General features: G+C 39.9%; 1 long non-coding RNA gene across 3 annotated transcripts in view; it reads right to left on the minus strand.

Moving 5' to 3' along the window:
• Positions 1-785: 785 nt before the first annotated feature.
• The window catches only part of LOC120396967, a 39,288-nt gene continuing 12,190 nt past the window's right edge, over positions 786-27,883 (minus strand). For 2 of the 3 annotated variants that reach the window (XR_005593589.1, XR_005593587.1), the window contains exons 2-6: positions 16,889-16,996; positions 11,480-11,549; positions 9,588-9,664; positions 1,894-2,515; positions 786-868 (exon numbers count right to left, since the gene is read on the minus strand). This is a non-coding gene — a long non-coding RNA (uncharacterized LOC120396967). The remainder of the gene's footprint in view (positions 869-1,893; positions 2,516-9,587; positions 9,665-11,479; positions 11,550-16,888; positions 16,997-27,883) is intronic. The other variant, XR_005593588.1, reaches the window with a different exon arrangement.

The raw sequence follows: 27,883 nt of genomic DNA on the forward strand, positions 1-27,883 counted from the left end.
CATCCTGACTATTAGAGTGCGAGCGGGCAGCACTGTAATAAAGGTGTTTCCTTTAATAAGGCTTTTCCGTGTATAATGAATGAAGAAAGAGCCTTTGGCAATTGAAACGGCTCTTTGTGGCAACCAGTGCCATTTGTCTGTATAAACACACATAGAAACTATAGTAATTGGCGTCAAGAATATTCTATATTCACCCCTGGAAGGCATTGCTTGACACAAGCCAAATCTTGTAGTTCATTAAATAGTCTTCTGCAAAGATGTTTGTAATGTAAGTTACTTCTTTACTACCCTTTCTGAAAATTATACTAATACTCCATCCCTGTGCCTATGTATTGCGCATGCAGCTAGAGCTAGTCTGTTACTATTACCCCATTGTCTCTTCTCTACCATTTGTTTGGTTTACCCACCCATTACATCTTGTTTTAAACGAGGATTGTAAGCACTTTGAGGAGGACACTCTCTTTTACTAAATATCTCAATAGCTTTATACAGTGCTACTGTATTGTAAATAATGATTGTCCTTCTGCTGCAAACTTTCAGGGGTTTGCAACGTTTTAAACATTCACTGTTGCTCTTTCAGTGAATATTCACTGCATGATGAGGTCTTTTGCTTTCAAACTGACTCTCTGCAAACTTACTGCTAAAAGCATGATAGTGAATGGGAGCAGTCCTTTCTTCAGGGAAGTCCATGGCAATAGAGTGACACACTGGTCCTGAGGAGATGCTGAGCCAAATTCTGACGGCCTTACTCAATTTTCACTCTGATTGTAGTCGAGGAGCATGAGCTGGGGGCTAAGCATCTGGGTGGAAAATGGGTGGTCCAGAATGTTATTCCTACCTCTCCTCCTGAGAAGGCATGTTACCGCCCCTAAGAAGTAAGCAAATATCATTACCCCCCATTTACAGATGGGAAAATAAGGCTCAGAGAAGATAAGTACTATCCTGAGGGGCACTCAGAAAGTAAATGTCAGAACCAAAACTGTGAAGAATCTTGGTCTTAGTTTCCCTCTCTGTAAAATAGGCACACTGATTTTTTACCATAAGCAATATTTTTAAAATGTACAGACTGTCAGGTGTCTATTGCATATGTAGGAAGGAGGGATGTACTGAAGTAGTATGAGAGTCCATTCTCCAGGTTAGAAAACTGACGCTTAGAGAGGTTAAATTACTTGTCTAGGAGGCACTGTAATCTGTTGGATTAGCCACCAGTTTACTGAGAGCAGACCTGAGAAGAACCAGGATTAAAATTGATGCCAACTAGCTGTGTGGCTTTGAGAACATCACTTCTCCTTTCTGAGCTTCATTTCCTCCTTCTGTAAAATTCCATTTTTCTATTTCCTAAGGATTCTGTGAGGCTTAGCTAAATTATACTTGTAAGAGCAAGGTAGTATTCAGGTGAGTAGGAGGCTGGGAGTAGAAATCAGAATTCTGTTCTTAACTCACTAAACCATGTAGTTTTGGGGGAGATTCTCCTTTCTCTCACTATATTTTTGTAACCTTCCTAAACCTTCCCCTCCTCCCCCTCAAAAAACCACTTCTTCCTGGCTGAAAATTCCCCAATGCAAGTTTCCATGAGTAAGTGACTTCTTAGCTTTTTGTGTATAAAAAATGTTTTTTCTTTAAAAAATGTGTTTGCAAGAGTCTACATTTCCAGGGTGAAAAATACGGTAAAGCAAACTGATGAAAAAAAACTAACATGAAAACATATTCACCAGTTTATCTCAACCCAGTTAGGTTTCAATTAAAAGAGAGCTAAACAGGGTGGAGGAGACTTCCAACTTTTAAACCATTTTCTAGACAGCAGTGTTCATAGGCCACCTCACAGCACATTGCTTCTTCAGAGAGTCAATGTGTTTTGTCAGTGATTTATTTTTTAATTATAAAAAAACGTACCTTAAAGACCAACCATTCTTGCTGCTTTGCTGACTGTTACTGTCTTTCTTGGTAGTGACAGTCTGTCTCCTGACCGCTGGCGTGGCTCTGTGGCTGTAATACATTGCCCTTTGCCTTGCCTTTGATAGGGGAACTGCTCCCTTCATGAAGACGGCATTAAACCACAGCCACTCTGGTGGTGATAGGCGGGCATTGCCTGAAGTGACCCCAACAGAGAAACAGCAGTAGCTCTACCTGAAGTCAAACTTGTAAAAATCTTTGGTTTCTCAGCCCTTCCCCTCTTTCTGGATCTCTTTTCTATCTTACTCTCTTCTTTCTCTCATTCCATTTTTGTTTTCCTGTCCCGCTGACACCATGTGGCCCCTGGACGTATGTAGACATGCAGCAATATCCATTTTTGAGGTTGTATTTATGTTAGTAAGAGGCTTTTTCTGCTACTTCAACAGTCTTAGCATAGGCTTGTCAGCAGCAGTGGGCGCAAAGGGATAATGCCCCCACCTTGGCCTGGAATTGGCAACCAATTGATTATGATTTGCTGGGTTTTGTGATATTATTCCACACGTACGGGGGGAGTTTTCAAGCAGAATAATCCACTTTTCTCAAGATGTTCACATACTTCATCCTGATAGAAAGATTGATAAATTAAATAATGGTCTATTTGTTGTTGCTTTGGCTATTATAGACACTCAGATAAAACAATGATTGGAGCCAATACCAAACCCAAAGATAGCTAGATATATGGACATCATAGCAGAAATTAACTGGGACAAATCTCATTTAATAAAACTCTTAACTCATTTACAGACAATATCTCAAACATTCATCTCCATGAAACATATGTGGCATGGATGACACTTTTCATTACAAAAAGATCCTGCATTACCAGGCAATTACTGTCTGTTCCCTACCTGCAAGCCCAAGTGTAGGCATTCATGCAGAAGAATTCCGCAGAGCTAAGGGGATTATGGTTTTCATTCCCAAGCACTGGAGCAGCAGTATAGCCACCAGTGCAGCCTCAGGACTCCAGTAGCTCCCACGTTCCTTGTCTACCATCCCCAATTTTGCAGAGGGGAAACAAAACGAGAGGATTCACATCACCACAGTTCCACTGGCCCTGCCCTCACTTCTCTCAGGTCCCAAGCTACTGCTTTGTGAGTGTCAAACATGAAACTGGGCTCTCCAGCATGCTAAAGTGTCCAGCCCCAGTAGAGGCTCCCAGCATCTTGCTCCCTTCTTACAAGGGAGTAACATTTGCCCCATTCTTACAAGGATTCTATCACACCCTATTTACAGTCATATTCAACATACAAGTTCTTGGGCTAAGAGCACATTTTATAACTAAGTGTAAAAAGATGGCTTTTAGTCATTTTCAGATGATGCCAGTGTGAAAAGAACTAACTGTATCTGATTTGTTTTGAATGCTTTTTTGCTGATAAAACCAAGCAATTTCAGATTAAAAAGAAAAATTAGCCTCTTAGGTCATACCATGGTACACAGTTTTGGCATTTTGAAAAAGCTCAAAACAGTTGTGATATTGATCTTTGTAACATGGTTATTTTAGGTATGTGATAACTTTTTAAGGATTTTCACCATACTTTTCTAAAGATATTTACTGTTCATTTAAAAAAAAATGTTTTAATATGTATTCATATGATAGACCAGATCAGCTATACTACAATCAAGTAATTCTGGTGTACTGCATAATAATAATTTCCATTCTAAAGCCCCTCCCAACTCTATCATCTTCATCAAACACACAGTCTACTAAGGACCATTGTGCTAGCCAGAGTGACCACTGTTGATGGCGTTGCATAAGGCATCCTGCGAATCCACAAATCTCTAGGGTACCCCTGAAGGCGGTGCAATGTCGGGTCACAGCGTGCACCCACTTAGTTTGAAAACACTGTGTGCTGGTATGGTTTTGTCCATTCTGACGACATGGCCGAAGAACATGCGATGCTGCCTTTTGAATATAATGAGTGATTGAAGGAAGGCCAATCTCTGTCAAACCACGTTTATGTTCAGGATTTTGCACCGACAGCGCATTTGGAATGCCTCTAACTTCCCAACTCCTCTGCTGATTTTCATAGGATGCCCCATAATGTTATTTTAAGAAAAATAGCAATACAATAAAAATGTTAAATAAAAGAGACACTCTTAAAATTCAAAACAAAACTAACGTGCATTTTATTGATGTAAAAATAGCACCTTCTTACTTGATAGATCTGTTGCCCTTGTGTTCAGACTCATATGTGCTTGTTTTCATGGTACAAAGTATTTTACTGCTTTTTACTCTATTGGTACCTCATATCATAACAAAAAATTAATTATAATCTCATATTTCCTTCACAAATACATTCCCTGCTTAACCCAGGGGTGGGCAAACTTTTTGGCCCAAGGCCACATTGGGGTTGCAAAACAGTATGGAGGGCCAGGTAGGGAAGACTGTGCCCCCTCCCAAACAGCCTGCCCCCCACCCCTTATCCACCCCCTCCCACTTCCTGCCCCCTGACTGCCCCCCTAAGAACCTCCAAACCCATCCAACCCCTCTGCTCCTTGTCCCCAACCGACCCCCCTCCATCCACCCCCCCACCCCCTGACCACCCCCTTCCAGGACCCCCTGCCCCTGACCCCCCCCCTTCCAGGACCCTACCCCTTATCCATCTCCCCCCCCCAGCCCCTTTCGGAATGTGGCCCCGCAAACATGGGCGGAGGACTCAACAGGAGCAGGGGCAGCCGCACAGCCAGAGAGAAGCGGCGGTTTCCCCTTCAAAGGGCCGCTTCTCTCTGGCCAGCTGCGTGGCCTCCCAGTGCTCCCTCTGAGTCCTCCGCCTGCGTTCCCTGCACTCCCACCATCTGCACCGCCCGCCTGCATATGATTTCAGTGCAGCCAGTGTTGAGTTGCCCGAGTGCCCGGCCCTGGGTCCCCCTGTTGTTGGGGGGCCTTTGCCAGGGCACCTTGTGTTCACTTGTAAATCTGCCCCTGCACCGCGCCGCCCAGCCCCGGAGCCAGCCAGGATGCCGCGCTGCCAGCACAGCAAGCTGAGGCTGCGGGGGAGGAAGGACAGCCGGGGAGGGGCCGGGGCCAGCTGGGAGCTCAGGGTCTGGGCAGGATGGCCCCGCAGGCCAGATGTGGCTCGCGGTCCGTAATTTTCCCACCTCTGCCCTATCCACACCCCCGCCCTCTGACCACCACCCTGAACTCCTCTGCCCTCTATCCAACCCCCCCTGTCCCCTGCCCCCTTACCACACTGCCTGGAGCACCGCTGGCTGGCGGCGCTACAGCCACGCAGCCGCCACCACCGTGCAGCATAGAGACTGGGTCAGGCCGGGCTCCGCAGCTCGCTGCCCCAGGAGCTCGCAGCCCCGCCGCCCAGAGCATTGCGCCAGCGGCAGAGTGAGCGAGCTGAGGCTGTGGGGGATGGGGGATAGCAAGGGAGGGGCCAAGGGTGAGCCTCCTGGGTCAGGAGCTCGGGGGCCAGGCAGGACAGTCCCGTGGGCCGGATGTGGCCCGCGGGCCGTAGTTTGCCCACCCCTGGCTTAACCTGTGCATGTGTCAGCCTTGAATATCTGCTAATGTTGCTTAGGTTGTAATCAAGATTTTGCATCACACTGTGAAGGAGAGTCATGTGTGGTATGCCCTGGTCTTCCTTATTCATCAGAAGCAGAAGGAAGTTCCTTGTGAAGCTGTGGAGTCTATCACTGTGAGAGGCAATGTGTGGGCACAAGGGTGGTTGTGAGGAGTACTTCCTTGTTTTTGCGGGTTTGCATTGGTGGGAATGTCATACTTAACCAGCTTCAATTCCTTTAAAGCCAGGTTTTTGTTTGTAGAATGTAAATGGAGTTTGCACAGGAATAGGCTGTGGGGTAGAGGTAGAAGGAACCAGATTCCAGGCAGCAGAGCACTAGTAAGCTGCTCTGCAGCCATTAATGCAGCCATGGGTTGCAGTAGCTTCCACAGCCATTGTGCCGCTTTGTAACCTCGGGTTTACAAAGTTGGCTATGCCTCATTGTAGTTTCCCTGGCAATGTCAGCACCCTTTACCAGTCTGACACCTGCTCTACAACCTCCTCCCTCTCAACCTACTAGACATGGCTCTTGGTAGCCACAGCTCTGTGGCCACAGGGAAGGAGGACCGAACTTGCAATGTGGCCCCCCTGTCCCAGGCCAGCTGAGTGGGACTGTGTTGGTTCTGCTGCCTTTTGGGTTCTATGAGCCTGTGAAAGGAGTGGGGCTTGTTCAAGTCAGCAGAACCTTCCATGACTGCCTAGTCCAGGAAAAGACTTAAGGAGCCTTTGTGGTGACTTCAAAGACTCTTTAATCACTGCTCAGAGGAATGGATATTTTGTAATGGAAAATGCATCATATTTCAAAGCCTGCAGAGGTCAGAGGTGGCCTCTGGCCAAGCAAGAGGAGGAAGATGATAGGGATGACACCACTCCACAAGCAGTCAAGTTTATACTCAGAACTCTTCTGAAGTACAACCTGTGAGTTAACAAACCTCCCCCATGACTGATCAGTGGGATGTGATCCATCACCCCACAGACAGTGGTCTGGATACTATAGTTTAGCTTGCTGATAACCCCAATTGAATGAGGGAAACATTTTATTCTATATATGCCCAGTTAATATTTTGCTGCTTTAGTGTTCACTTTACTTTAAATGGGAGAGACATGTGGTGTAAGTCAGTAATGCAGCAGAATTGGATCAACCAAAACATTTTGTGAATTCTTGTTAATTCTATGGAATTGTTCTCCCTGCCCCCAATAAAAAAACAAAACAAAAAAATTCTGAATAATTTTTTTCCATGTGACAAACATTTTCAGTCTGTTTTCAGAACTGCCAGCAAACTGAAAAATCAGTTATTTCCACAGCTCTAGCCAGCAGTCTCTTTCATGACTGTGTAATCCAGGCCAGCAGCAAGAGGCCTAGGAAACTCTGTGTGGGGAAGGCCTAGGCTGTGTTTAGTAACCTGGGAACTAGAAAGTCAGGGAGAACTACAGAAACTAGTCACTGTCGAGCAGCCCCTAAAATGAACCCTATTTATATTAATTATAGCCAAGTTTTGTCTCCAAGGAATAATACAGGCCCATGTGCTTAGTATTCATTCACAATAATTGCCCAAATAGCACTCCTCTGGTACTGGATTAAACTGTTATCAGTCTGTATAGAGTAATAAATAGTATGGGAATATGTATAATCATGTCTACAAAATGTAAACAAACATAAAATACATGATAGTGTGGTATGAAGGTTTTATCGACAAGAATTTGGGTTGTCTGCATTACTCATGAGTGGCAAAGTCATACATGTCATCCAAAATTGGTACTAATAAAATGTTTATACCATACCTCACCATCATGTATTCTGTATGTGTCATGTATTTTACAAACAAACAACTTCAGAAGTGTTTGAGAAAGTTTTAAAAATTTGTACTGGTTCTATTTTTGTATCTTTCTGCCCATAATACCAGGTACCTGAGTACCATGAGTCCATCTGGATAGACTTTGAAAGACAAATAAAAGTTACTAATAAAATTACCTAAAATAGCTTTTTCAGATTTAAAAATGTGATCTTTAAAGATCTGATATCTTGTAATCTAACCAAATGCTCCTAAATCCTACTCCTAGCTCTCTAAAATCATTCTAGTCCTGAGCATGAGAAATAATGGAACTGAAACCTGTTCTTCTGGTCAAAGATATGCATGATGCACGTATCAACTATCCTAAATTTCAGATCAGTGTAATATGGAGAGGCGTGGAGGAGAAGTTTCATATTTATGGGACACAGGGAGAAAAAGTTCTCTGTGAGGTTGCTGGGTTGTTTTAAAGGCAAATGCTTCAAAGTGCTCATAGGTTTAGATGCTAGTAGTCCCAACAGAGGTGTATTAGTAACCAAAATGTATTTGAGGCTGACAAAGGTGAACTGTAAATGCAGATTATCACATGGTTCTGCAGTTTTTCACATGAATATTTCCAGCATGTGTGGCCTGAAATCAACAAGATGATGTTTAATAAAGACAAGTGCAAATTACTACACTTGGGAAGGAAAAACGAAATGCACAAATGCAAAATGGGGAAAAAACTGGCTAAGAAGTAGTACTGCAGAAAAGGACCTGGGGGTTATTGTGCATCACAAATTAAATATGAGCCAACAATATGATGCAGTTATGAAAGGCAAATATTACTACATGTTAGGAAACTTTCTAACTGTAAGGGTAATTAAGTACTGGAATAGGTTACCAAGACAGGTTGTGGAATCCTGATTATTGGAGGCTGTTAAGAACAGGTAAGACAAACACCTGTCAGGGATGGTCTAGGTATACGTGGTTCTTCCTCAGTTGAGGGAGATGGACTAGATGACCTCTCAAGCCCTTATAACCCCTACATTTCTATGATGATGTGTGTGTGTGTGTGTGAGAGAGAGAGAGAGAGAGAATTTTGATCTATACAGGCACATTACTATCAGTTTGACAAGTCACCGGCAATGGCATATTTTAGGAGAAGCCTTATATTTTACTAGTAACTGGAGGTTATGCTTTCATTCCCAGGGTCAACAATTAGCCAGTCTTAGCTAAAAATTTCTGTCCACAATTGTCTCACTGCATTTAAACTACAAAAAAAATCTAATTTTTAGGTAAGGGGCAGAGGAAGAAAATTATTTAAAGTAAGGAGAAGGCCACCTAATTCCACCAACACCTAGCTTGAAATTATTCTGCATTTGAATGTAGCAGCTTTACTACCCATCTCCACATGAAAAAGTGGGTAAGAATACTCAACAGTCATCTGGATCAATGATAAATGGAGATGGCAGTTCAGTTGACCTGCCCTGTGTCATAGCCTCCATTGCAAGTGGTCAGAGCCATCACATTCAGGAGATATCTACCCTGCAATAAAACAGCCCTGGCTGGCCTGGGTCAGCTGACTCAGGCTCGTGGGGTTCTGGCTGTGAGGCTATAAAATTGCAGTGCAGATTTTCGGGCTCGGGGTGGAGGCTGGGCTCTGATCGAAGGGAGAGGGTCCTAGAGCCTGGGCTCCAGCCCAAGCCTGAACATCTACACCACAGTTTTGTAGCTCTGCAGCCCGAGCCCCATGACCCAACGTCAGCTGCCATGGGACAGCCATGGGTGTTTTATTGCAGTGTAGACACACCCTCAGTTGTCACTACAGGGTGCCTGCAAACATAAGAGAAAAGCAGTGCTTTGTAACTACCACCTGCAAATTTCACATTGTTGGCAGGTGTTTTGCAATGGAGTACTAGAAAAGGATAATTGCGGGAGACAGAGTTGGCAAGAACAGCATATGGAAGACACATTCGATTGCACATGAGTATGATAGGTGAACTATAAAAAAAAATCCCTGCCGTTAAATGTTGAACAGCTGAAAACTCTAGATCATCCATTTTGTTTGCTGTGGAATGGACAAAGGGGCTTGTAATGTGAGTAGTTCATAGTCATTGCATTGTTTGCATAACAGTTACTCTAGACCCTTCTGTGAGCAGTAGTACAAACTTTTAGGATAATAATGGTGAACACTTACACAACTGCAGTGAAGACAGCGAAATCAGCTAATCGTTTACTTTATTTGCAATATTAATTTTATATTTCACCCTTAAGTAGAATGTGACATAAATGCTAAATTAAGCATTTATAAAAATAGTTGATATCAATGTTTTACACATCAGCTTGCACTTACATGTGACATCTGTCTAAAGGCTTTGCTTGCATGGGGTGAGGATCACTTATGGTTCTGATACTCGTCAATTGGAATATCTGTAATAATTAACAGCATGTGTAATTTTACTGCAAACCTATGTTAGAAAAAAATGCAAAGAGGGAAGGAAGTAAAGATTAATTTTATCCCCTGCCAAATAGCTTTATGATTTATTGCCTCATGCAACCCAAAATTAGAGCCTGAGATTTTCCTTGTTCACAGTTTTCAGACTTAAGAGGGTCTGTCTGCATTAGAAAAAAAGGCTGTAGCCAAGATCTTCCTCACTCCCCACTCATTCACAGAGAAGGGGGTTCCATCTGCACCTGATAGATCTACTCCCTCTCACGTGAAAGTAGTGATCAGGTACTGCTGTGGCATTGTTCTCCCACCCCTTTCTTGGCTGGGACTCTCACAGAGAGTCTTCCATGGATACAGGAACCAAGTGAGGGGAGTAGGTGGAAAACGGATGGAAAGGAGCCAAGATCAAGGAGTAGGTTAGGTCTATGTTCAGTGGGGAGGAAGCTTCATTGTCCCCACACACACATATACAACTTGACCTCAGGGAAATGTCCAGGAAAAAGTAATCCCTAGGTTGGGAAACCATGCTGAGTCCCTCGGGGGCATATGTAGCCAGTGAAGGCCATGTAGATACAGCTACATGTTGATCCTTCCCATAGTTATTTCCAGAGGTGAAGTCAATTCAGTCCTGTGTTGGTAGGTCTGCTCTAAAGATGGTATAAACATGGTTTGAACTACCATGGTTGAAACACAGTTTCCCTATACAGTGTTTCTGTGTACTGCCCCTTACAACCAAGGACTGCTGTCTGCACGAAGTGGCAGCCATTCTGCATTCATTGCAGTTCAGACTGATATGGAGGAGATATTTGGTCTGTTATAGAACATTTTTGCTCACCCTTGAGGAGGAGTTCTTTTTAATCTAAAATAAAAGTGATTCAGTCTGATTATCCATTTACACTTTGTATATGGAGAAATACAACACAAATTGTAGGACTTTGGTTACACAGTCCTAACAATTACATAGTTCTGCACATTTTTACAGTTGTGTTTACAAAAAATGAATATCAACAAAACCCCCTCTTTTTGTCTAGTGGTTTGAGTCATTCCTGATAACATAGGTTATGTCTACACTACTGCTTATGTCAGCAAAACTTTTGTTGCTCATAGGTGTGAATAAACCACTCCCCTGAGTGACAGAAGCTACACCAACAGAAGCATTGGTGTGGACAGCAGAATATCATTGGGAAACCTTCTCCCACCGACATAGTTTCTGCTGCCAATGTATGTTTGCCAGTCTTCCCTCCATTTTGATGTAAAGACTCAAAAGAAAGGTTAGCCCAAGTGGGGCCTTCACTACTGACTGCTTTCCTGATTAACTTATCTTAACATCCAACTTGCTTGATTTTCTAGGCAATAAAATATCTCTAAGACCAAGAGAAACTGAAACAAAACAAAACAAAAATCACACTTTGAAATCCTCCCTCTTGGCAGCCCTCCCTTTTTCATTTTGGCAGACACTGAGAATTGCTGGCAGAACTGGTGGGGGTAGGCTAAAAGACAAATGGTTCATCGTGAATCCTTTAACTAAGCTGATATTTCAACACAAAGGATGCCAGCATTTTTCTTTGGCGTATGCTTTATAGAATGTACATGACAGCCACATTGGCATTCTTAATATATTGGCATTACCTGGCTTATTTTTTATCTCTCTATCACTCACACAAGTGAGTTTCATGAAAATATCACATAATAGAAGTCCATCATTTTTTAGTGTTTATTTTTAGGTGCAAAAAATAAGACTAATTAATAAAGCCAGTAAATTTGAGCAAAAAGAAAACACACACACACACACTTACATGCTGATGAGCCAGTCAAGATGAAGGTGTGGTTAACAAACTTTGTCTGGAGTTACCACGATACGCTCTTCTTGAGGAGAAGATTTTACAGTCACCAGGGGGAGACAGAATGTGAGGATTTATTAGTAATATAAAAATAACTGCTCTGTAATTGAAGAATGGAGAACACATTTTCAGGACTGATGACCAAGAATGCCTCGGCCAAGATTTCAAAAGTGAATTTATCAGGGTTTATCCATGTGTGACCAAATGCAACCTTGTATTCACACCCTATGCACCATTGTAATAATTTTTGTACAAAATATGCCTTGTGAGGTATCACATGAAAACTAATACACCGCTACCTCGATATAACGCCACCCGATATAACACTAATTTAGATATAACGTGGTAAAGCAGTGCTCCGGGGTGGGTAGGGCTGCGCACTCCGATGGATCAAAGCAAGTTCAATATAACACGGTTTCACCTATAACGCGGTAAGATTTTTTGGCTCCAAAGGACAGTGTTATATTGAGGTAGAGGTGTACCTTGCTGGTCAATATCATGGTGAAATGTGTGTAGCAACATTACATGTAAAGTTATGAACATAAGCTGAAATCATGACTGAAGTGCGTTTACTGGACAAGTTGGGGAATGGATAAACCTGTTTCTCAAAGACAAAGGACAAGCTGACACCTCTAGCCAGGTCTCATCAAAGCTGATGGAAAATCAGTTATCAAGTGACCATTCTTTGGCAAGGAAGGGAAGCAGGCACAAACAGATCTGCATCTTAGCAAACAACAGCATGGAACCTCTTTCACCACCAGACTCCTTGTCTCCATCCTCACAGTGGGAATTAACTTTTTCTAGGGGTCACCTTCAGAAAAATGCATTTCAAAGAGTGACTAAACTGTAAAAGTAAAGGGCAAAACCACACCAAATTCTCTCCTGTATCTGTCTCTAGTCTCTCTCTCCTTCACCTCGGAAGACAAAAGAAACAGACTTTGGGAGCAGATCTTGGCCTGATAATTTGGTCAGCAATGTTATTGGAAACATGTGGTAAGGGACTTCACCTTGAGTCTAGTGTGTTAAGTTTTAGTATAGGAAGCATTTTGTATTTATTTCTCTTGCAATCATTTCTGACTTTAATGCCTTATACTTGTACTGACTTAAAACCTATCTCCTTGTAGTTAAATAAACTTGTTTTATTCTTTAATCAAAACTAATCCAGTGTTGTGAACTGTTTGGGTAACTCCATTTAGGGTAGCAATATTACATATTGATCCCCTGAGAGGGGCAATGGACCTAATATATCTGGACTATTCAGGACAGGGCTGGACAGTGTAGAACACCTGTTTTGAGGAAAAATATAGGACTGGGAATGTGTTGAGGTCACTCTGCAAGTAGTAGCTAAGGGTGGTAGAAGTCAGAGTGTGACTAATGTGTGGCTGGCAGGCTGCAACTATGCAGACACTCAAGTGTTACCTGCATGCTGGCAGGCCCAGATAGGAGCTACAGCAGCAAAGCATTTTGAGGCACCCAAGTTTGCAGGGCAGGAGTGACAAAGCCCCTCATGGGTCTGGATTGCAACCCAGAATGACACCATGGTAATTCCAGGTATAGTTATAAATAAACACTTGACCACAGCACATCTAATCACTACAAACATCAACCAATATAAAACAAAGGTAATGTAATAAGGTGTATATAGTAAAAATTATTTTGTTCTTGATCAGAATGGTTAGTTGTCTTCCCCCAACTAAGAAAAGTTAAAAATTGTAGGAACAAAACTATAAACTCTAACTTTCCAAATATTGATATTTACTTCAGGTTTGCTATGTTAGTGAGATTTGCAAAAAGTGACAAAGCAATGACAGGTTTTTCTACTTGAAATAAAATTGACTGTAGTGTTAGAATTTATTATTAGTAATAAAAGACTGGATTGTAAGAACCTAAGAAGTCAATATGGAAAAAGCCCAACAAGCTCTACACAGAATGAATAACAAACCATATATTTTTCAAGCTGTGACAGGGTACTGCATAAGAATACTTTAGGATGGATGCAAACAATGTGCTGGGGAGAGTGACAATAAAACAGGGATGGCAGCATAAAAAGAGAATGATGAACGCATTAATACAGGTAAAAGTGTTAGATAAAAGATCACAGGGAATGGCAGAAAATTCAGTCTAAACAGATCCTGAATAATCTAAAAGGAAACAAGTGCTAGGTAATGTGGTGACACCAGATGTTCTTCCTCAAGGACATTGTCAGAATATTTCAGTGTACATATATAGAGATTAATATTTGTCTATAGATAATACATTTATAGATACTTATTCTCTCTCTCTCTCTCTAATATATATTTGGTTTTGAAATCTCCATGATAAGTTTCTACAATCGTGATAAACTGTATTTAGGGAAGTTTGCACCTTTGCCTGCCTCATCTGCACTACCCTCGCTAATCCTTTGCAATGGGACTTCTTCTGGCGATACAGAACATCTAAGCTGTTTCCAACAGCTGTCATATTTGTTCAAATCTGCTATAAAAATATCTCCTCTTTTCCTTCCCAGGTACTCCTCCAAATGTGGAATTTCCCCTTCAGTTTATCCTGCTTCCAAGATCCAGTCGTGGATTAGTGTTTTTTTTAAGATCCAGTTCCGTTTACCTCTTAATCCACCAGGGACACTGACAAGAATTGAAGGGTCCGTTATTAGAACAAAAACTGATAATATGGTAACAAGATGCTTTATAAAAAAGAAAATTTCAATAGATGGAAGAAAGATGTTATTCTTCTATACAAGAAAAAAAAGAAAAGCAACCAAAACTTATTAAATCCTTAATTTTTAGTCCAGAAAATTTGTAATAGTGCTGGATTTCAGATTAAAGGATTCTTGACCAGAATTCTTCACACAAATCAACGTTCTTTAACAATTGAACCAACACAGAAAACAAAGAACCTAATCTGTGTGTTTATATTGACAATGAGAGTGCCTCTGTGATGCTACAACATAACTAAAAATTAAATTATATTGTGAGGCCTACATCATGATATTTTTGTTATGTTCTGTAACCTATTAATTTCTGGAATAACATATTGATTGTTGATTGTTTTATATTAGATTACAGTGTCCTTGGTTAAGGGTTTGGCCTGTTGAACAACTACAGTACCAGGATTAGCAGAGTGAGAATCACCATTAGGATTATCATTATAATGGAGCACACAAAGAACAATGACCACAACTGATGTGCTTAGAAGTTCTCAACTGTCCTTTTATTAAGAACCTTACTAAAGAGATAAACAATCTCACAAACAAATACAACAGCAGAGAACGAGCGAGCAAAGTGTTTAGCCCTATGACTAGCATCACGCACATCTCCTGCTGGGGGACCTTGGAGTGTCAGTCATTATCTTCCTTCTCCTCATCTTCATCATTATTACCATCATCACCAGTGGTTGCTATCCTACCGTCTTCCCATATGTTCCCCCATCACACAGGTCAGGCAACCCCTTTTATTCTGAGTTATCATTGTGCCTGCTAAGGCTCATACATATGCAGAAGGATTCCAATCCTTTTTTCCTTATTCATACTTCTGCACCCCAATAATTTAGGGGTGCCCTGTTTCTCATTTTCTATCCCCTTGGTTCCCAATATTCTCATGAACATCTATGTCAATGAGTTACTGTAGCAATTTGAGGTTATTACGGAATCCCAGGCATCTTGGGGTATTAACTGTACACTGTGGCATATTTTCTAGACTATTGCTGCATAGTTTTCAGGACATCAGACGTAACACAGCGGTTCCCAAACTTTTTGCCAGCACAACCCCATTTTAATAAATTATTTCCTCCCAAGACCTAAGACAGCATGGGCCATTTTGAAGAGCAAAATGGCATCCTCCACTCAGTGTGACCTCGCATGCACCATACATGCAAGATCACAGCACAAGAGGGACGCCATTTTGCTATACAAAATGTTGTCCTCCGCACAGCATGACCTTGTACGTATGCATCATGACCTTGTTTTCAATGGGAGTTAGGTACCTAAATAATGTTGAGGATCTGAGCCTTAATGATTTCAGCAGGCTTTAGATCAGGCACTTTGATGCTAATACTCCAAAATTATTTTATTTTACTAGTAGTTAGCACTCTCATGCTTCATCTCTCATGGTTGCCCAGTGACTTCTCTTTTTAAAAAAAAAACAAACCCTTTTTTTCTTTATTTTTATATATATATTATTCAATATTTGAGATCTAGGGACGCCTGAGTGCCCTTCCCAAAATGTGTGTCATATATCCTAAGCCACTGAAAGGGTGAAGGAAAATGATACTGTTGATTCAGACCTTTTCTAATATAAAGGGACTGAAAGATGTGTCGATAGTCTTCAAACCAGGTTCTGGCCTGCAAGTCAAAGGAGGTTTTGCACCCATTACATCAAGTCCGAGTCTGGTCCTTCAACTTTAATTTACAGGGGAAAATTCAACAAGTAGCAAATAACCAAAGGGTGATCCCTTTTGTTGGTCTGTAAAACTTGGACCACTTGCTCGGAGTGTCTATACAATAATTTTATAATAAAACATGTGTTTGTAAATATTCCTGGTCCTTTAAATTCCACCTATCCTACAAAGTGTGCCATTAAAGAACATTCACTTCCTATTTTTAAAAAAAAACTAAAGATGCAGAATTGGTGGAATTTAGCACTATGCTGAGGCAGTGGTACAATATTGCCTCAAAGGGAAGACAGCCGCCTGAGTCACCAGTAGATGAAACTTATGCTTATCCTTACAACTGCAGCTGTTTTACACAACGTAACTTGTGTTGAAGTGACCCGTCGGAGAGATTTTCAAATTCTGGCAAAGAAGTTCCTACAAAACACCTTGTGCTTTTTGTGTTCACCCACAAGGCTTGGGATGAGAATAGGGAGCCTGAAAGATTCCAATCTTTCTATATATATACAAGAATTTTAGTTTTAGCTGAGAAGGAGAGCAGTTGAGGTGGAAGACTTTCAAATGACAATATTTCTCAGAGATTTTTTTTCCAGTGCCCTATTGCGTGCTCCTGACTTGAGAGACCTATTAAATAAAGAGCGTGCACTAGCCTTTCAAAACTCTCACCATTCTATAAATAACCCACATGACATGTACAGGATGTTTAAACAGCATGACAGGGTTTTTATGGAAGAATTTTCTCTGCAATAAAAGTAAAGTCAAAACATCCCATGGATGGCAGCTATTTTCAAGCAGTCATAGGAATATGAGAGCATATCAGGTGGCAAATTCTTCATGATCAAGAGTGAATATAAACAATGAATTTTATGAGGCCAAAGCCATCCCAGCAAGATCCAAATGCGGCTTGAATGGAGTTAACCAAGAAGTGACTGCTCAACGTTTAGTAAAAGCCTCAGCTAAGTGAACAGTGAAAAAACAAACCATTCCAGCAGTAAAGATATCTGCCATCAACATTTTCTAGAGTTTGCCATCTGGGTCCTGCAGCCATCAATCAAGCCTTTTGTGTGACTCCAGCTGTTGACTTCTCTCCTTCAGAGTAGAAAGACATGAGAAAATAAAACAGAAGAATTAGAACAGCAGCTGGAAGCTTTAGTTAGTCAGCAGGAAAATCTCTTCCAGACATTAACTGGCTTATGATTATTTTTGATGGTATGAAAAATTCAAGATGTCCACATTTGTCAAAAAGTTTTGCCCATTCTACTCATAACCTGTTTTTACAGAGAAGTTGCATACTCTGAACCCCCCATGATTTTAGTGAAACTTGTGGATTCCCATCACCTTTTAAAATGTGGCTATTGTTCTTTAACAGAAAATCTCAGGTTTATTATAAAATATTCTAGGTGCATCTAATTACAAAGAAGACAAAATCACATAAATGTATGTGAAATATAATAAAAAGAATAACAAAAACAACATGCAACGAAAGGAATTAAAAGGTAAATTATGACCGGATGCTTAACTATAGGGGGAGAGAAACACAAGCCAAAATAGGGAACAAACGGGTTAAAGAATATTTATATAATTTAGATATGTTCAAGTCAGTAAGGTCTGATGAAATTCGCCCTAGGCTACATATGGAACTAGCTGAAGCAATCTTGGAACCATTAGCGATTATCTTTTAGCACTCATGGAGAACAGGTGAGGTCCCAGAAGACTGGAGAACTGCAAACATAGTACCTATCTTTATAATGCGGAACAAAGAGGACCCAGGAATTATAGGCCAGTCAACCTAACTTTGATACCTGGTAATATACTAGAACAAATTATTAAACAATCAATTTGCAAGCACCTGCAGGATAATAGGGTTATAAGTAATAGCCAACATGGATTTGTCAAGAACAAATTATTGGAAACCAACCTAATTTACTTCTTTGACAGGGTTACTGGCCTAGTGGATGCAGGGGAAGCTGTAGATGTGATCTAGATTGATTTTAGTGAGGTTTTTTACACAGTCCTACATGACATTCTCATAAGCAAACTAGGGAAATGCAGTTTAGATGAAATTATTATATTAGATATAATTATTATTATAAGATGGGTGCACAACTGGTTGAAAGACTATTCTCAAATATTAGTTATTGATGGTTCCGTATAAAACTGGGAGGAAGTATCGAGTCGATAATGGAGTGGAAAGCATGCTTATAAAATTTGTGGATGACACTAAGCTGGATGACACTAACCCTTGACAAATTGATCAGAAATCAACAATATAAAATTTAATAAAGACGGGGAAAGTACTTCACTTAGAAAGGAAAAATCAAATGCACAACTACAAAATGGGAAATAACTGTCCTGCTGGAAGGGATCTGGGGTTATAAAGCATCACAAATTGAATATGAGTCAATTTGCACAATCTGCACAACTGATGCTGTTGTGACAAAGGCTAATATCATGCTGGGGGTGTATTAACAGGAGCAGGGCCGGCTCTAGACCCCAGTGCGCCAAGCGCATGCTTGGGGCGGCATTTTGCCGGGAGGGCGGCAGGCGGCTCCGGCGGACCTTTCGCAGTCATGCCTGCGGGAGGTCCACCGGAGCCACGGGACCAGCGGACCCGGTGGACCTCCCACAGGAATGACTGTGGAGGGTCTGCTGGTCCCACAGCTCCGGTGGACCTCCCGCAGGCGTGCCTGCGGATGTTCCACCGGAGCCTCGGGACCAGCGGACCATCCGCAGGCACGTCTGCAAGAGGTCCCCCGGAGCCGCGGGACCGGCGTGCTTGGGGCGGCCAAATTCCTAGAGCCGCACCTGAACAGGAGACACAGGAAGTAGTTGTCCTGCTGTACTCAGCACTGGTGAGGCATCAGCTGCAGTACACTTCTGGGTACCACACTTTAAGAAAGACGTGGACATATTGGAAAGAGTCCAGAGGAGAGCAACAAAAATGATAAAAGGTTTAGAAGACCTGACATGTAAGGAAAGGTTGAGAAAACTGGGCATGATTAATCTTGAGAAAAGAGGACTGAGTGGGGACCTGATAACAGTCGTCCAATATGTTAAAGGCTATTATTATAAAGAAGATGGTGATCAATTGTTCTCCACATCCACTGAAGGTAGGACAAGAAGTAACAGTTTTAATCTGAGACAAGGGAGATTTAGGTTACATATTAGGAAAAACTTTCGAACTATAAGGATAGTTAAGCTCTGGAATAGGATTCCAAGGGATGTTGTGGAATCCCTGTCACTGGAAGTTTTTAAGAAAAGGTTGGACAAAGACCTGTCTGTGATGGTGCAATATACTTGATCCTGCCTCAGCACAGGAGCTGGACTAGAGTGCTCGGGGTCCCTTCTAGTCCTACATTAGTATGATTCTATTATTAAGAAGAAGGAAGCAGACATATTAGATTATAAACTCTTTGGGGTAGGGACTTTTTCTTCTGTGTTTGTACAGTGCCTTGCACAATAGGGTCTATGACCTGGACTCTAGGTGCTACCATATTAATATGGTATTGATAATCTTGGCACCTTGGTGATTCAAAGTACGGATGAACAAAAATCATTTTCGGCTTTAGAAATAATAGGAAAATGTCAGTGTTGATTAAGGGTAAAATATTCATTTTCGGTTAACTTACGTTTTTCAATAAGTATCAAATGAATTGACATTTTAAAAAGGAATAGAAGTTATATTTCAGCACCTTTGAAATGTATTGCCAGTGCTTTCTAATGAGAGAGCTGATCACTCAGTCCTGGGGCCAAACTTGGCCCCAGCTGGTGGTTATTACTACAGCTCCCACAGTGATAATCAGCCGATTAGTTGAATAAAGATAATGACAGTCACATGTATTTATAAAAATAATTTAAAATATTCCCTTTAATGTTCTGTCTATACAGTATATAGTACATAGTGGTACAAATACATACATGACATCTGCATGCACACAGTATTATTTACTGAATATTAGTTTTATCCTGAATTATAGCTAAGCACAGGAAAATTCCTTTAAAACACTATTTTCTGGGATTAATTTAATTAAATACGAACTTTTTATATATCCCCTACAAGTCAAAATAAGTAACGAAAAACCTTTATATTTGTCAGTGAATCTTAGAAATGTTATAATGAGTAGATAAGAACTATTTGTAAGTAGCATGTTAATTGCTTGTATGCAAAGGGCTGTTGTTGAAGAGGTTTGAAAAGTGCTTGAAAACAGTTTGTTTGCTTTCACTCTTAAGCTGGCTAAGCATTCCCACTTGCAGTCTTATTTACATTATTAATTTACTTAGCAAACATTTTTAATAGTGCAAACAGAAGGAGTGGAAGCCTTGTTTGGAGAGCTCTTGTGAAGAGTGCTGTTTGCTCTAGCTCAGGCAGATGAGCAGACACAATCAGACTGAAATGTGAGTTTTTCAGGCATATAATAGACCCTTGGCTTCTCAAAGCCTCTTATCTGATTGCAAAAAAAATTATCAAAGGTAAACTTCACAGCTCATGGAATTAAAAGACAAATGAGATGTCATAATTATCAAAGTGGCTAATTTAGAAAATTAAGCTATTCACATAGGTGACATAATTGCTTGTCACAATCACTCTTTTTCTCATTAGCCTTCTTCTCCTCAGCACCTACATACAGTGGAGGATTCTTTAGCCTTGGAAATGAGAGCATGTACTGTAATCTCTTAATAGTATTGATGTAGCCCCTTAAATTAATGCACAAATATATTTATCAGGTTTATTGATTTAACAGGTTTAATCAAGTCTCATATTTCACAATTTGGTATTTGGAATTCTTTGTATTTTATCAGATCTCTTTTTTAGCATCTTTTAAAATTAAACAATTTAAAATTAATTAGTTAATTATGAAGGAAGGCTTTATCAAGCCAGCATGCAGTATGTTAATTGTTTTTTGGCAGCAATATGGTTTTAGCATACAATCAGGCTTTAATATATAATTTTTGTGGTTTGTATCTAGAAGATTAGATTGTCCTCCTAAATTATGAATGCATATATATATATATATTCATTATAAATAGAAATAAAATAGCATCTCTTTATATTAATGATTCATTTTATTTTTAAATTTCAGCCAATTTAAAATATCATCCTAAATAATACTCTGTATAAGAAAATCATTTGGAGGAAGTAGTTAGACTTCCCTGATAATCACATTGTTTATGAGTCAGCAAGAACAGAAATTATTAAGGACAATTTCTAAGAAAGAAAATGAGACTGGTTTGCTATGTGTGTTTCGAGGCATGACATTGTAAATGGGCAAGGTTAAAGATTTTGGATTAAAAACATGACTGTGAGATTGATTAGGGTCCTACAGTCTTGTAAAGTTGGTAGAACATAGCTGACATGACTTATAGTTTGCTGTATTCTGAGAGATTACATTGATGTCATTCATTTGAAGAGATAGTTCATCCTGGATGCATATAGTGAAGCTGTCATCTGTACATTTCACAAATATTCATGTGGCTAACATGTTTTGATTAGACTAACACTGAACGACACCATTGAATGGGTCATGTGTCTAAAGAGCTATGTCATGTTAAAGTCAAAGCCTGTAGTTAAAAATAAAAAGCAAAACCTACAAAATAAAACAAGGCCACCTATCAAAACCAAGACTCTTTTAAAGGTTTCTGTGAACCTTCCATCTCCATGTCTGAGGTATATAAACATATGCAGTAACTTGTATTTTGCACCAAACCTAATAAAATCAGTTAGGCCTCTGACAATACAAAACAAAGACAATATTCCCTCAGATTGATTATTTGTTCTGAGCTGACTCCTACGCAGTTCTGCCCGGATATGCTAGTAGGGAAATAGGATTTATGGAACTTCCTCCCCACAAACAGTAACTGGGCAGAATTCCAACCTAGCGTTCATGAGAGTGATAGGGAAAAACTATCTTCTCAACAGGGTACCACAGCCTCAAGGCTTCACACTCTTAGGCAAATTGTAATAGGCTTCAGAACACTTTCTTTTTTTTTTAACTTGGTATATGAGGCTAACAAATATTTAATGTCAGATTTTGGTCTCTTATCTATTGAGTAACTCTTTCCTGTTGCATTTGGTTTTATACCCTATTTGTTCTTCATGTATTATGTATAGTACTTGCTTTAATACAACTTATTCTGGTGACTACCAGACACACCATGAGCTCCCTGTCTAAATCGCTTTCATCTTTAGATAGTTTGGGGGGTGAGGGAAGGCTTGCAAAGAAGTCTAAATCTGTTATCAAGTGTCTGAAAGCAGGTGCTGATTTCCAACTCCTGAAGTGGTATAAAATGCCCATTGTCCTGACTGTAGGCCAAAGGTGAAACCAGCTTGGGAGTTGGTGCTTGTACATTCCATCAGAGGAGTAATGACGGTAGTTTAGTATAAAGAACATGTATGGTACATGCACTGATTGTTGGTGATGAACAGATTCCTTGGTCATAAACTTCTAAGGAAGTTGAACTGAATGGCATAAAAAGACTAGGACCTACAATGTTAAGATCTATAGTTAAGGAAAGATGTCATTGCTAACTAACTCTTTAACTGGAATATTTATAATAATTTTTTTCCTGTCAGACCTAAAAGCAAATTATCAGTGCATTCGAAGCAGGTAGGGGTGCTGAATGGAACTGGAAAGAGGTCCCTCTGGAGAGGTCCAAAGCAACCTTCTTTATAGCTTAGTCCAATTTCCAGCCAAATAGGTCAGCCTTCAGTGAGGTGCAGAAACTTATCCCTTGGCCTTGTGCATATGAGAGGGACCTATCAGCATGGGTAAATATTGTACTCCAGGTCTTTTGTTTGGACATTTCCTCCAGATTAATCAACAGTGCTTTAAAGCACATTTGAATTGATTAGATCTGCGATTGGCCCTGTAATAAAAGGAGTCTTTCCAGTGGCCCATTTTGGAAACCCCCCAAACAGTGATCAAATATGTTTATGATGCCGTCTGATTTCCTACACACAGATATAATAAGCTCTTCACTCTTGAAAGTTTCTTCTATAGCTGTCATTGCTGACCTGCAGCATCACATTCTCTTATAAGCAGGGTCAAAGACATCATCAGTGTGGGAGTTAGTCAATACAGAGCATGCACTACTTAAAGATATTGCTTGCAACCATCCTTTTTGTTTTTAAAAGGGTCACATGTTGGCGACAATTGTCTTATTACTTAAATGGAAACCTCCTAACTGTGATTGTATGTACTTTGACATGTCCCTGTTTTTTGTTTTGCTTAGAAAGAATAACAAGGAAGCTTCAGTAGCACCCCAAATGTAACCTGAAATCAAAGAAATATGTACACAAAGGTTGTTAATTGTCTTTACCAATGTTTACATAAGGGAGATATTTTTTTCATTGCTCCATCTCAACATCATACTGTAGGAGGCCAGAAACCACAATGAGTTAAGCAGCAGCCTATGCTGGAAGAGGCAGGTGTTTTGATTTGGGTCTCTAGAAATTTAGTTCTTTGCTTATTGTAAAACACTTCAGTTTTGAAGGAAAAAATTTACATTTCTCCTATTTAGATGCTTTTTCCCCTGTCTCTCTTTGCGAATCTCAAATCAAAACAGAAAAAAGTTGTCTTCAAATAGAAGTTGTTAAAATATTATCAAATCCGATTCAAACACAAACTTTTAATACCAGTAGCTTTTTGTTGTCATTTTTAAAGGATCATTTTCTACATAGAACCTTTTCATAAAGAAAAAAATAGTTTTGATTGTCAGAAAATACTTCCACTGGAGATATTATAGCAGTTTCGATTTTTGTATAACCTGGCAGTTTAAAATATGTTTTGTCACAACTATGAAAGCAAAGCATTTTAAAGAATTAGATATGCAATTAAGACAATCAAATATGCCATTTTGCAGTGAATATATGCCATTCTGTAACATATTAGGACAATGGTGTCTTAGTTCACCAGATACCATTTTATTCCAAAGGTAGCCCTGCAGAATGAGCTTATATATTGTCTTTTGCACCTGCTGATGCAGGAAACAGTCTTTAAAATGGGAAACCAGTCTCTGTGTTTGTAATTGGCATTTTAACATAAAACTCCTGTATATTTTCATATTATAAAATAAACATATGCACTTTTACTTGTGCACATCATAGTTTTAGTTGAAAGAAAAGAAGGAAAATATAGTGTGAAAAAGACTAAATCATGATTCCCCCCCCCTCAAAAAAACCCAACCCTGAATACAAAGAGAGTGAAAGATGAAAAATACAGGGCCCGATTCTAGACCCAAGGGAAAGTGGCTAAACTTTGTAACTTGTAGATTCTGTGGCTAGTTTGGTTCCTCACTAAAGTTAGGGCTATTCTAACTTTCTCCTTTTTGCCTATGGCCCCAAAGGGACATTCTGCTAGCCCAAAATAGCCAGAATATAGAGATACTCCAATCCCATGCTCTTTCCTTTGCCACACCTCTTCTGTGATGTGTGATAAGGGCATGGATAGAATCACAATGATGGCTCCATTGCACCCAGGGATTCCCCCTACAGAGAGCCCATAGTGTTAGGAATTCACACTAGATCAAATTGACCAAGCATTTGTGTTTGATTAACAACACAAAACTCGCAGCAATAGCTTTTGCTACTTACCAAAATAGGTTACTTTTCAAAATGATCTACAAATATACACTTTATAAACAACAATAATATTCTATTGTATCAAGCCATTCATCTGAGGGGCACAGATGCTTTACAAACCATATGGGCAGATCCTCAGCTGATGTAAATTGTTATAGCTCCAGTAACTTCAGTAGAGCTATGACCATTTACACTAGCCAATAATCTGCTCCTTAATCATCACAATCCCCTTGAATTAGATGATTTTATTATTTATTTACTATTTATTATTCATGTAGTATTTTTATTGTCTCCATTTCACAGATGGGAAAACTGAGACACGGAGAGTTTAAGTAATGTGACCAATGTCAGAGCTCAGAACAGAGCCCAGGACCCACAAGAGAGCTATGTGAACTTTCTGTACAGAAAACAGGTCGAATTTGCTAGATTTCAGTTTTTCATTATCTAGTCAAAACTCAGTTCAGGATTGCTAATTGTTTCCTGAGATTTGCATACCTTTTAGTGAGCTCATCCCAAGTTCAGAGTGAAGCTTGATCCAACTTCCCACAAACTTAGACCTGCTGTTCAAGATCAGGCCTTCTCTTCCCTCAAGTAAGCATCACAACTAGAACAGGTCAGGCCACTGTTTCCCCTTCCCACAACAATTTTTGAGATTTTGGATATTTTCCCATCTTGCATTGGGACAAAACGTCAAAATCTTGAGAATTTTTGCAAACTGCAAATTCTAAAAAATGTTCAGTTTGTGTCAATCAAAATGTTTCATTTTGATAATTTCAAAACATTTTTGTTTTGATTTCAACCATTTTTTAAATTATGATTAGCTTACATTTTGAAATAAAAAGTCACTCCTAGCCAGAAAATCTAAATTTCTGTTTCGAGAGTATTGCAATGACATGTTCTGACAGTTTCAAAAAAAATTCAACTTTTTTTTTGAGTTGAGGAATGCATCTGAACTTACCCTTTACCGTGAAACATTTCATTTTCAATAAATCTGCATTTTTTGGTGAAAAAACATTTTGTAGAAAAATTCCCAAGCACCTCAACTTCATAGAATCATAGACTTTAAGGTCAGAAGGGACCATTATGATCATCTAGTCTGACCTCCTGCACAACGCAGGCCACAGAATCTCACCCACCCACTCCTGGATCAAATCTATGTCTGAGCCATTGAAGTCCTCAAATCATGGTTTAAAGACTTCAAGGTGCAGAGAATCTTCCATGGTCAATATAAATAAATCTTTTCGGGTACAGAAGTTAATCTGACTTACTATAAAGTGTACGTGCCTCTGCTTCCAAATGTGCATAAAACTAAGACATTTGTTCAGCTACTGACATACAAACTTCTATAAACATCAGTTGATAGCTGAATGGATGACTTGCATCTCAGTTTTATTTGACAATGTTCCAGTTAGATCGGCACAGGACTAAACCCTCTTTTCAACACACAGTATTTTGCTCTTGCAAGCAAATTTGGCCATTGGCCATCTCTCCTGTTATTGATGATGAGTCTGAGAACTGCATATACAAATGATTTAATTGCATATATAAATGATTTAATTGCATATTAGCTCTATCTAATGCGGATGTACCCAATCATATAATTATTCAAAAGATAATGATTTTTGTATCCATTTATCAAAGAAGTTGCATATTTAGTTCACATTTTAGGGAGATCTTTAGTAAGCAAGTTCTATAACAACTTACATGGAAACATACTGTACCTTTTGCTAGTATGCTTTCTTTTCTACTTAACTCTTCTTTACTGAATAAAGTACATGGATGAGTTTTAATGAAGTGGGCATTCTTAAATATCAACAAGCAAAAGCTAGTTTTTGTCACTCTCTAAAAAGCACTAAACAGTGGGCTATTATTGTCAGCATTCAGTGGGCTATTATTCTCAGCATGGTTCACAGTCATGCTGGAAGGGCATAACGAGTGGGGTCCTGCAGGGATCAGTTCTGGTTCTGGGTTCTGTTCAATATCTTCATCAATGATTTAGATAATGGCATACAGAGTACACTTACAAAGTTTGTGGACAATACTAAGCTGGGAGGGGTTGCAAGTGCCTTGGAGGATAGGATTAAAATTCAAAATGATCTGGACAAAGTGGAGAAATGGTCTGAAGTAAATAGGATAAAATTCAATAAGGACAAATGCAAAGTACTCCATTTAGGAAGGATCAGTTGCACACATACAAAATGGGAAATGACTGCCCAAGAAGTACCATGGAAAGGGATCTGGGGGTCATAGTGAATCACAAGTTAAATATGAGTCAACAGAGTAACATCGTTGCAAAAAAAGCAAACATCCTTCTGGGATGTATTAGCAGGAGTGTTGTAAGCAAAACATGAGAAGTAATTCTTCTGCTGTACTCTGTGCTGATTAGGCCTCAATTGGAGTATTGTGTCCAGTTCTGGGCACCACATTTCAGGAAGGATGTGGACAAATTCGAGAAAGTCCAGAGAAGAGCAACAAAAATGATTAAAGGTCTAGAAAACAGGACCTATGAGGGAAGATTGAAAAAGTTGGGTCTGTTTAGTCTGGAAAAGAGAAGACTGAGAGGGGACATGATAACAGTTTTCAAGAATATAAAAGGTTGTTACAAGGAGGAGGAAGAACTCCTCCTAACCTCTGAGGATAGGACAAGAAGCAGTGGACTTAAATTGCAGCAAGGGAAGTTTAGGTTGGACATTAGGAAAAACTTCCTAATTGTCAGAGTGGTTAAGCACTGGAATAAATTGCCTAGAGAGGCTGTGGAATCTCCATCATTGGAGATTTTTAAGAGCAGGTTTGACAAACTCCTTTCAGGAATAGTCTAGATAATACTTAGTCCTGCCACCAGTGCAGGGGATTGGACTAGATGACCTCTCGAGGTCCCTTCCGTTTCTATGATTCTATTATTCATCTGTTCTAAAAAGCTTCAGTCGTCCAGTTTGGAAGAGGAAACAATACATATGTGATCAATAGCACATTGCCAATAGGAAGTGAACAGTTCGCAAATACTTCAGAGTTAAAATTGTCCATATAAACTATTTGGCAAATACTGCAAGTAACAAATATAGGTACCGAAATCTGAACTGATTCATGTACAATTCACAACTAGTCAAGAGGACTAACAGATAATCCAAATAATTCAACCACCTCCAGTCAAGAGTAACCCCATTTTATGGCCATTCTACTGAACCTTTTCCATCTGCATCTTCCTTTTTATTTCATTTTAAAATATTGAAACATTACACAGGAGCAGGGAAGGGTCCCAGTAGGATTCTCCCTCTGTTAAAAAATTAGGGACAGGGGAATGTGCATTTCTAAAGACGTAAAGAAGGAAGAATGAGGGGAAACGAGTTAGTCAGGGCAGCCAGAGGACATCACAACTTTCATACTATCTGGTATGAATT

Source organism: Mauremys reevesii, linkage group 2, assembly GCF_016161935.1.
Source record: "Mauremys reevesii isolate NIE-2019 linkage group 2, ASM1616193v1, whole genome shotgun sequence".
Taxonomy (NCBI): Eukaryota; Metazoa; Chordata; order Testudines; family Geoemydidae; genus Mauremys; species Mauremys reevesii.